Genomic DNA, 11459 nt, shown 5'->3' on the forward strand with positions numbered 1-11459 from the left:
AGCCTGGACTGTCACCCGCCTGAGCCAGGACTGCCCCAGGGAGGGGGCAGGGAGTTTCTCATGCATGCTGCTACCCAGAGAGAGGGGAGCCAAGTCCTGTCTGGTCTTGCCTCTGCCCCTGATGGCTGCTGTCTGACTCCCTGGCTGCCGGTGCTGAGCCCCTGTGATGGGCTGAGTGGTGGTGACTGCTGGGCTGCAGCTCCTGAGAGCCCCAAGGGCCTGAGTCTGCCTGCAGGGCTCTGGCCCAGGGGGAGGCTGTTCTGCCAGGAACCAAACTGGAGCACTTTGGGGTCGTTCCTTGTTCGGGTTCCTTACCAGCAGGTGTCAGGGCTGAGCTTAGAGGCTCTAGGAGTGAAATCGAAGCAGAGTAGGAAAAAGAGGAGACCTGTGCAGAGGAAAGGAACCTCCAGCAGCAGAAGAGGACAAGAAAAAGGGTTGGATGAGGACTGAGGAAGATCAGGAAGTTCCAGAGGCTGAAGAAGCTCAGGTGAGTGGCACTGCCAGCAGCAGCTCTCTCCTCCGGGCCATAGCCAGTTTCCAATGAGTGTTGCAGCCCAGGGAGAGGGAACCAACACTCTGCCTCTCCTTGTCCCTGTGCCTTGGTCTGAGCTTGCTGGCCCTGTCCTTGCATGTGCTGATTCATTGTGCCTGGTGGCTGAAGCGCTCTGGCTGCTGCCCCCAGCTGATGGCCACAATCAAAGGATCTTTGCTTTCCTCTGACTATGTCTGCCATGAGCCAGTTTGCTTGGTGAGGGACCTTCAGGGAGCAGTTTGGGATTAGTCCTTGTCCCAACATCCTTTCCAGTAGGCATCAGGGCTGGGCTCAGAGGCTTTGGGAGTGAAACCAAAGCAGAGAATTGGACAGAGGGGCTGAGGTCGGGAGGTCTTCTGATCCAAGCCCTCTGCTCAAGCAGGCTCACCTTAGAACAGGTTGCCCAGCAGGAGATCCCCTTGGGTTTTGAGTATCTGCAAGGACAGAGACTCCCCAGCCTCACAGGCAACTTGTGTGAGCATCTGTCCCTCCAACAGGGAAAAAGATTTCCCAGCTACAGGTGGAATATCCTGGGCTTTAGTTTGTGCCTGTGAATTCTGATCCTCTCAGGGCACGCTCTGGGGAAGAGCCTGGCTACCTCATCTTCATCCCTCCCATGGACAGTGTGCCTTCCACACAAACGTCCCCCCAACCTTCCCCTCTCCCAGCTGAAGAGTTTCAGCTCTCTCAGCCTATTCTCACACAGCAAGGGAGGGGAATTTCCACAGGTTCTCTTTTGGACACTCTTGGAAGTCCTCCATCTCTAGTAAGAAATCTGAGCCCTGAGTCTTCCCCCAGGCTTCCTCCTTCACCTGAGCCATGGCAATTTGGTGTGGTGGTGCAAGGGGAAGGTGCTACCATCTGTCTCCTCCCATGAATGTTGGCTGCACTGGAGAGGACATACTGCTTGACTTGCCACCTTTAGAACAGCAAGCCCATGTTGCCTTGTGAATTCAGCTGCAGGTTCCTCCCCTCACCACAGTCAGGTTCCTCCCCTCACCACAGTCAGGTTCCTGAGTGATACCTTGGCTCTCCTGGCTGCTCCTCTGCTTCCCCATGGGCACCAACACAAAGGAAACAGTGCAAAACTCAGCCAGGAAATTTCAGAACCAGGAAATGGGCAAAACTGTCCTGCTCCTTCTTGTCCCCCTCCCCTCCCCTCCCCTCCCCTCCCTCCCCTCTGGGTTTCTGTATTGGGAGAGAGACAAACAGGAATTAGCTAGGCAGTGTAGAGCATCAGCACTGTAAGACTGTGCTGTCAATTCTTCCCAAAGCATGTGCCAGTATGGATGTTCCCCCTCTGCAGGTTGTCAGTCTCTTTCCTGATAGTGAAGCTGATGTGAACAACTCTTGTGGTGAAGGATTCCCTGCTCTCTGTGTGCTTCATGCTCTTGTGCCCAGAAAAATCTTCTCAGGGTAATGTTGCTGAGAGAAGCCTGCAGATTTACAAGGTTAGTGGGCTGCCAATCTAAAAGGATGTGCTGGCTTAAGCCCAGCCCAGGAGAGTTTGATGCAAGCCTATTCTTGTTTTACCTCTTCCTCTTCTCCTGCCTAATTCCTTTTTCTCCCTACTGGGAAAGGGGAGAGCGGACAGGGAAAGGAACCTAAGTTCTGTTTCCTTGTCGTTTTTGGCTCTGGTAAGTCTGAAATGGCCACAAATGACAGCAGCAGAAGGTATCATTTCCTCAGTCTGGAAGCTTGGTTTTTCAATTTGCTGTGTCTACTCCTTAGGAAAAGGCAGAACTTTGATGATGCAGAATGTTTCTGCTCTCCTTTCTAGCTCCTAGCTTGAAGGAGCAGGTTGCAGTGCAGTTCCAGGCTGCCTTTGCAGTTGAAATACTGGTGCTGGATCAACAGCAGAGGTGTGAGGCCATGGCTCCAGCTGATAAACACAGTGCAGCAGAGCAATTGGTGGGAATTACAAAAGCAGGAGGATGTAGGTGATTCTCCAGGGACAGTGTCACCCTGCTGGCATCCTGAGGGTGGATGGTAAAGGAGCAACTGCACTGACCCCTGGGGAGTGCTCACATAGGGAAAGTCCTATCCCATATTTGTCTAGGATGTTTCAACCATCAAGGACACCCTGATCAGGAGTCCCTTTCTTCAGTGTTCCACTATCTCCTCCAACAGGACTTGGGCTTAGCCCACGGTGCTGTAGGTGGGGGGTGATGACCTGTTCCTCTGTGGCTCAGAATTTAGCAGGCTGGTCCCTTGAGGGAAGCTGGGCACCCCCAGCCCGTCAGCAGGTCCCCTGCCCAGCTCCCCGACTGCAGACACTGTGGGCCAGCCATGTCCCTGTGTGTCACACAGGCCTGGGCCAGGGTTGGGGAATTCCTGGCTTTGCTGCCGTTAGGACTCAGACAACTGTGCTGCTGTTCTGTGTTTATTAATGACAAAGAGGAGCCAGGGTCAGTCAGGAGTCTCCGGATGTGTCCCAGGCTGGATGCGTCCCAAAGCCGTGCCCTGTCCATCCCGGTGCGAGGGGCAGCTGCTGCTGGTGCCCTGGGCTCACACAGCTGCAGAGCGGCGCCTGCAGGGAGAAGAGGCTGCTGAGGCCCTGCCACAGCTCAGGTAGGGCAGCCAGCTGCACGTGGGAGCTGGGGCACAGAGAGCTCCGTGCAGAAAAGAGGGCAGCCTGCAGCCCTCACCTGGGCTCTGCTCACCTGCCCACGGCTCGTCCTGGCCCTGACCATCCCAATCTGCCTGCTCTGCCTGTGCTATGAAGGCTACCCGAGCCTGGCCGACCCAGGGGCCTAAAGCTGGGCAGGACTTGGCAGGCACTGTCAGTGGCTCTGCTCTTGCTGAGGCAGGGCCACTTTTACCTCAAACATTCCACAGTAAAAAGGGGTTTCAGGAAAGACAGCCCAGGTACTGAGAGACCAGTTCCAACACCCTGCAGCAGAAACCTCAGCAGAGTTTGCCCAGGAACTAGCTGGGCCCTCCCAAATCCCCCATCTGTGCCTGCCAATAGCAGCCATCTAATGCAGGTGTGTGGCACAGCACCCTCCCAGCAACTCACTCTCTTCTCTTCTTCCACACACAGAGCACGCAGCACAGCAGCATCCCAAAGAGTATGGAGCCCAAGATGGCCATGACGCCTTCTATGCAATACTTCTGGAAATCTGAAGCATCCCCAGGGTTTGTGCTCTTCCTGCCAGCCTCATCTGGAGGAACAATTCTGTGTCAGTGTGCCCTGTGCGCTGCTGGGAGCCTTCTCTGATGATGTGCAGAGGGGGAGGAGGGAGCCTGCAAGGCACCCTGGAATGGAGATTGATGACTTGGATTACCAAAAGACAGCAATTACCTTCCCCTGTTTCCCGGGCTGGGACTGGCACTTTGGGTCTGTGGCCTCCTTCCTGCAGCACCTCTTTCTCCTTGGTCTCACGGACCGTCTCTGTAGAGAGAGAGTCTGTCAGTGTCACTAGAAGGCACTCAGCAGGCACAGGCTGTCTTCAGGGAGCAGCACTTATCAAAACACAACAGTGAGGCTTAGGAACAAAGCCCAGGCCTTTGGGGGTCACCCACTCACTAGATCCAAACAATGTGCCACTCAAGGAGGAAAATGGAAGCATGAGGCACTGCCCAGTTTACCAGGAGACTCCTGACTTGCTGAGAGACCAGGAGGTTGCCTGTGATTTGATCCCATCCCACTTGGTGCTTTTGGCCAGCTGCAAGATGGAGATAAATTACTGCCCACAGAGAGGACAGGAAGAGGCTGAGGAAGGAGCCCTTTGGAGAAGCACTTCCCATCATGGTAGCTCCATCACATGGGAAGGGTAAGAGATGCACAGGCTGGTCTGAGATGCCAGGGCTTGCACCATGTGCTGGGCACTTTCCCAAGTGGCAATGAAGAGCCCAGAGTGCCCCCTGCACCAGGGGAGGTTTAGGTTGGATGTTAGGAAGAAGTTCTATACAGAGAGAATGATTGCCCATTGGAATGGGCTGCCTGGGGAGGTGGTGGAGTCACCATCATTGGAGGTGTTCAGGAGGAGACTCGATGGGGTGCTTGGTGCCATGGGTTAGTTGTTTAGGTGGGTTGGATTGGTTGGTGGGTTGGACGTGATGATCTTGAAGGTCTCTTCCAACCTGGTTTATTCTACGTATTCTATTCTATGTATTCTAAAAGCACAGCAAGTTCTCTAAAACACAGCTGGAGTCAGAGAGCTCAAGCAGCTCACCATGGGCTGATCCCTCCAGGTCCTTCAGGATTGCCTTTAGGAGTTCTGAAGTGTGTTGGTAGGATTTTCCTTTTGCAGCCATGTGCTTGGCTCTCTGAGGGCCTGAAGGGAAAGTCCCAAGTTAGCTTTGTCACAAGGAGGATGTTGAAGGTGAGCGCTCGCTGTGCCAGGGCAGTCAAGAGGGACCACTCACCCCTGGGATGCCAGGTGGGCTCTGGCACAGGATCCAGCTGAGGAGCTGCAGATTCTCTCCCCACACCTGCATCTGCAACCAAACAGCAGAAACTCCCCTCAGAGCCTGTGACATACACTGTCCGAAGCCAACAGCAGGACCCTGAGGGGATCACACTGGCACAGCACACAGACAGCAGGGTGATGTTCTCCCGCTCACAAGAGACACCTCACTCACATTTGGGTTTTGAACTGACAGCCAAAAAATAAAAAAAGCCATCAGCCCCCCAACACCTCTTTGAGTGTCAGCCCCAGAAGCCAGCTGTGACACTGGGTCTCTATCACCTGCAGCCCTGGCTGTGGACAAGCACAACAGGGAAGCTCCCAGGAGAACTTTCAAGACACTTCAGATCTGCAGGGTAGCTAATGCCAGGGGACTTGGATGAACAGCAGTCACCTGCCCACCTACCTGATCCCTGCCTTTGCCAAGGCACAGCCTCAACCTCCCAGCCTGGCAGGGCCACCAGGAGCAGGAGAAGGGTGAGTGACATGGCCTGTTGAGCCTTCCCCATGTTGTGCTCACTACCAATGCAGCTGCCACTGCTGCTGCTGCTGGTAGTACTGGAGCAGTGCCCTTGCCACAGCTCTGCGTCTCCCCTGCAGCACAGCAGGGCTCTGTGATGTCACAGAGCACCTTGCACACCCAGGTGACAGCCCTGGGGCACAGCCCCACATCTCACCTGGGGAGAGGGGGGCTCCCAGAGGGGCTCTCCTTGGGCTGAGATCCCCTCATGGTGCCCATCCAAGTGCACAGGAGGCCCTCACCTCAGGGGCCTCTCTGGCCATTGTGGCCAGCTGCAGGCAGTACTGGCAGAGGGAAACAACTGGGAGCTTCCTTTGCAAGGCCCTGCAGCTGTGTCACCCTGGGGAGTGTGGTCACCACTTGCAGGACAACTTCTCCTTAGCCCTACTGAGAACTCCTAGTCTATGGTGTCCATGAGCTGGCTGTGGAGATCATTGCCCCATGGTAGCAATCTGCTCTAGACCCTCTCCCTGGCACTATTTCTTGGGGGGCAGGAAGAAAAAGCCTGCACCCCTGCTTCTCATCTTCTTAGAATCATAGAATCAACAAGGTCGGAAAAGACCTCAAAGATCATCAAGTCCAACCTGTCACATGCCTACTAAACCATGGCACCAAGTACCATGTCCAACCCCTCTTGAACACCTCCAGGGATGGTGACTCCACCACCTCCCTGGGCAGCACATTCCAATGGCCAACAACTCTATCTGAAGAACTTTCTCCTCAACCCCAGCCTAAACCTCCCCTGGCGCAGCTTTCAACTGTGTCCTCTTGTTCTGGTGCTGGTTGCCTGGGAGAAGAGACCAATCCCCTTCTGGCTACAACCTCCCTTCAGGTATTTGTAGACAGCAAGAAGGTCTCCCCTGAGCCTCCTCTTCTCCAGGCTAAACAACCCCGGCTCACTCAGCCTCTCCTCACAGGGCTGTGCTCCAAACCTCTCCCCAGCCTCGTTGCCCTTCTCTGGACACATTCAAGATTCTCAATGTCCTTCTTAAACTGAGGGGCCCAGGACTGGACACAGGACTCAAGGTGTGGCCTAACCAGTGCTGAGTCCAGGGCCACAATGACTTCCCTGCTCCTCCTGGTCACACTGTTCCTGATGCAGGCCAGGATGCCATTGGCCTTCTTGGCCCCTGGGCACAGTGCTGGCTCATGTTCAGCTGCCTGTCAATCAGTACCCCCAGGTCCCTTTCTGCCTGACTGCTCTCAGCCACTCTGACCCCAGCCTGTAGCTCTGCATGGGGTTGTTGTGGCCAAAGTGCAGCACCCAGCACTTGGACTTGTTGAATGCCATCATGTTGCACTCTGCCCATCTGTCCAGTCGGTCAAGGTCCCATACTTGGTGTCAGCATGAGCACTGCATGCGCTGGGTGCGTGCTGGCCTGGCTAATGCCTTGGCTTTTGTCTTCCTCCTGGAGGAGGGGGAACTTGTCCACATGCTGGGACAAGATTCAGTATCTGGGCATAATGTGCCTTCACCACGACCCCAAAGTGGCTCCTAGGTCCCAAAAATCTCTCTCCTGTGGCCTCAGAATGCTCCCCAAGACCCAAAAGTAGGCTCCCATGTCCCAGAATTGCTCCTCAAGACCCCAGAATAGACCCTCAGGACCCGAAGTGACCACCAGGATGGAAAAATAGGCCTGTGAGACCCCAAACCACACTTATTAAAGTGACAGACACATGTAATGGGACGACAGAGATTGGAGTCAATACAGCTGACCAATATGATCGAGTATTGTTCCTTTATTGTTCCAGTGTCGCAGGCCTATGGTGCGAGTATAGCACAGTAAAGTAAAGCGTAGAAGAATAAGAGAAAGGAAAGGCAGAAGTGTGTATCAAGGGAACTTGTACAACTTATATAAACTCAGAGTGCCTTGTTGGCATGGCTTCATTGGTTCCCTATGAGTGACCACACATCGCACTATTACGGATTATTGGTCCAACTACTAACGACACAGGAGGTTTGTTGATGCAGGTGCATGTTCTGTTGTCCCAGGATAACTTTCTGTGCTTATAGCTACCAGTGCCTTGTTTTAGTTACATGCTGCAGGCGCAGCACTGTTTTGCTACACTGCTAGCTGGCTCTGCACTTATGCTGAGCATGACCTACCACCATGTCAGGCTCTAGGCCTACACTGCCAGATTGCTCACACTGCTCACCGCTGGCGTTGTCACACACATGAGCCTGGGAATTGCCCTGACTGCAAGGGATGGAGCTCAAGCTCATAAATCCTGGGTCACATCCAGCAGTCAGGGATGCCAATCTCTGCAGCAGCTCCAGAACAGAATCACAACCAATGTCCAGCCCTGCACGGGCTGAGCACTGCTTACCAAGCTGTCCCTGCCTGGGCTGGAGGAGGAGGAGCACAGCCCTGTCCCTGCCACAGCCTTGCCCTCCCAGCTGCCACTGCTGGTGCCCCTGCACCTCACAGAGATGGCACTCTCCTGGGTTTTATACTCTAGCACAGATGCCTCTGCCATCTAGGTGGCATTTAGCATGGTTTGGGTGGAGAGTGGTACCAGATCTGGGTACCACAGCTGGGTACCACACCTGGGTGCCAGTCCTATCTGCCCAGCATTTCTATATTGAAGTTGCAGTTCCTCAGGCACTGCACTGGGGCCCTCTGGCCTTCAACACCTGTTTTCAAGCTGGATGTTTCTGTTGTTTGGCCAAAGCAGGACCATCTGATCTTCACAGGACAGGGGTGATGGGTTGAAGCTTAAAGAGGGAGATTATGACCAGATAGAAGGGAGCTCTTTGCCATGATGGTGGTGAGACCCTGGCCCAGGTTTGCCAGAGAAGTGGCACATGCCCCATCTCTGGAACCATTCAGGTCAGGTTGTCTGGGGCCCTAAGAACCCTGCTCTAGTTGCAGATGTCCCTGCTGACTGCAGGGGGTTGGAGTGGATGACTCTGAAAGGTCCCTTCAACTCAAACCATTCCATGGTTCAATGATCAGTCTGCTGCTGCAGAGCAGTGACAGCCTGGCTCTGTCTCCCTCTCAGAAAGAAGAGAGGAAAAGCTGAAGGTCAAACACAACAAGAGAACTTTAGTGAAGCTCTGTCAGGAACTAGACCCTCTACCTGCCCCTACCTCCCAGGTCTAACAGGCAGGATGCACAATGAACACCTTCAGCCTCCTCTCACTGCTCGCTGACTGCAGATCAGGTTCTTGCTCTTGATCTTCTTCAGAAGAAGCCTTTTGATCCTCTTCCTAAATAAAGCACCAAAGAGAAGTTACAGAAGCCAGAAGATGTTCTCTCCATAAGTATGGATCTTATGTCTAATTCACATGCTGTAGAAGACCTATTCCCACATTCAAGAGGCATAAAGTCTTCACTAAGAGCCCTGAACTAGCTGAGATAACCAAGCTCTTCATAAAACTCATTCAAGGCTTGGTCTGTGAAAAGCCCAAGTCATGGAAACCTTCAAAACCCAGGGTCAGTAGAGTGCAGTGGGAGCTGGAAGGGACCTCTGGAGATCATTCAGTCCTGCTCCAGCAGGGACACCCACAGCAGGATGCCCACAATCCCAACATCCAGGGTCCTGAATCTCTCTAGAGATGATCAAGATGCCCATGCTCACTACAGGGCAGGTTGGACTAGATGTCCTTTAAGGTCCCTTCCCACCTAGAGTTCTACAATTGTATTTTTTCCCTGTAATATTCCCAAATGACTTCAGAGAATCTTCCTTCCACCATGGGATGACCTCCTTCCACACCTTATTTGGCCCTAACGTTTCAAGCTGCCTGTTTTCATCTTTATAGAAAAACATTTCTATCCCAAAATTTACCCCCACTGCTACTGCTCTTCATATTTCAACCAGGTCCCCAAACACTCCTGGAGTTTAGGACTCTCTACAGGAATTCCTTTGTCTGATAGGAAGTTCTGGGGCCCCTCAGTTTAGGGAAGATGTTGAGTCGCTGGAAGGTGTCCAGAGAAGGGCAATAAAGCTGGGGAGGGGTTTGGAGCACAGCCCTGTGAGGAGAGGCTGAGGGAGATGGGGTTGCTTAGCCTGGAGAAGAGGAGGCTCAGGGGAGACCTTCTTGCTGTCTACAACTACCTGAAGGGAGGTTGTAGCCAGGTGGGGGTTGGTCTCTTCTGCCAGGCAACCAGCAGCAGAACAAGAGGACACAGTCTCAAGCTGTGCTAGGGGAGGTTTAGGCTGGATGTTAGGAAGAAGTTCTTCATAGAAAGAGAGATTGGCCATTGGATTGTGCTGCCCAGGGAGGTGGTGGAGTTACCAGCACTGGAAGTGTTTAGGAAGAGACTGGATGAGGTGCTTGGTGCCTTTGGTGGTGGGACTCTGGCCACAGCATGAGGAGTCAGCCTGTAGAGGTAGGCTGCTGTCAAACACTTCTGAGCTCCTGGCATTGATGGTTTCAGCTCCTGCAAGAAAATGAGGAACAGATAGGGAACTGCAGGTTTCATAGCACTGATTGTAAGGGTTTGTGAGTGATGAAGAGTGTCAGAGACACAAAGGTGTGACAACAGGCAATGGAAACGAGGCCAAGGCCAGAAGTCTCCAATCACTCATGGATGCACCACTAAGAACCTATAGGCAGAGCCTGGAAGAGGCCAAACTGGACCTCCTGGCCAGGTTGAGTGGATCTGGGGACAGCTCCTGGAATCAGATGGGGCATGTGGGTATCCCAGGTCTGTGGTGCCAGCAGCTGCAGAAATCTCTAGCCCCTGGAATATGCCCACAGACAACAATTTAGACCCTCCCTTAGCACTTTAAAGTCTTTGTTTGCACTAAATCCCAGAGTCACAGTATCACAGTATCACAGTATCACTTAGGTTGGAAAGGACCTCGAGGATCATCGAGTCCAACCTGACACCACAGACCCCATGACTAGACCATGGCACCAAGTGCCACGTCCAATCTCCCCTTGAACGCCTCCAGGGTCGATGACTCAACCACCTCCCTGGGCAACCCATTCCAATGCCGAATGACTCGCTCGGTGAAGAACTTCCTCCTCACCTCGAGTCTGAACCTCCCCTGGCGCAGCTTGAGACTGTGTCCCCTTGTTCTGGTGCTGGTTGCCTGGGAGAAGAGGCCAACTCCCTCCTGGCTACAACCACCCTTCAGGTAGTTGTAGAGGGCAATAAGGTCACCCCTGAGCCTCCTCTTCTCCAGGCTAAACAATCCCAGCTCCCTCAGCCTCTCCTCATAGGTCTTGTGTTCAAGGCCTCTCCCCAGCCTTGTTGCCCTTCTCTGGACACGCTCAAGTGTCTCAATGTCCTGAGGAGCCCAGAACTGGACACAGTACTCAAGGTGCGGCCTAACCAGAGCAGAGTACAGGGGCACTATGACCTCCCTGCTCCTGCTGGCCACACTATTCCTAATGCAGGCCAGAATGCTATTGGCCCTCCTGGCCACCTGAGCACACTGCTGGCTCATATTCAGGTGGCTGTCGATCAGCACACCCAGGTCCCTCTCTGTTTGGGAGCTCTCCAGCCACTCCGACCCCAGCCTATAGCTCTGCATGGGATTGCCGTAGCCAAAGTGCAGCACCCAGCATGGTGGGTGTTGGAAAGGACCTCTGAAGATCAATCAGTCTGAACACCCTGCCAAATCAGTCACCCACAGCAGGCTGCCCAGGACCACAATGTCCAGGCAGGTCTGGAATCTCTCCAGAGGATACTCCACAACCTTTTTGGACAGCCTGCTCCACAGGTCCAGCATCCCCAAAGCCAAGAGGTTTCTTCTGATGGAACCTCCTGGCTTCCAGTTTGTTCCCAATGCCCCTTGTCCTGTCCCTGGTCACCACTGACAAGAGTCTGGCGCCAGCCTCTTGCCCCCCAGCCTTTAGCTCTTGCTAAGCATTGATCAGATCCCCTCTGGGGCTGCTCTTTTCTAGGCTCCTCAGCCCCAGTGATGAACAGAAAATTCTTATTTTGAACAGAATAACAGAGTCAATAAGAAACTTCCTCTCGTTAGCTGAAATGCTGAAATGCAGGGAGGGGGAGAGGAGTTGGCAGATAGCCTTTGCATA

At 53.7% G+C, this 11459-nt stretch overlaps 1 long non-coding RNA gene across 1 annotated transcript; it reads left to right on the top strand.

Moving 5' to 3' along the window:
• On the top strand, positions 1-7193 carry LOC137448704 (uncharacterized). Its single transcript, XR_010989201.1, has 3 exons — positions 1-487; positions 1839-1983; positions 3576-7193. It is a non-coding gene; the product is annotated as an uncharacterized lncRNA (long non-coding RNA).
• The last annotated feature ends 4266 nt before the right edge of the window (positions 7194-11459 follow it).

This window comes from Melanerpes formicivorus, unplaced genomic scaffold, assembly GCF_026170545.1.
Source record: "Melanerpes formicivorus ecotype bairdi unplaced genomic scaffold, bMelFor1.0.p_v2 SCAF_2, whole genome shotgun sequence".
Classification (NCBI taxonomy): Eukaryota; Metazoa; Chordata; class Aves; order Piciformes; family Picidae; genus Melanerpes; species Melanerpes formicivorus.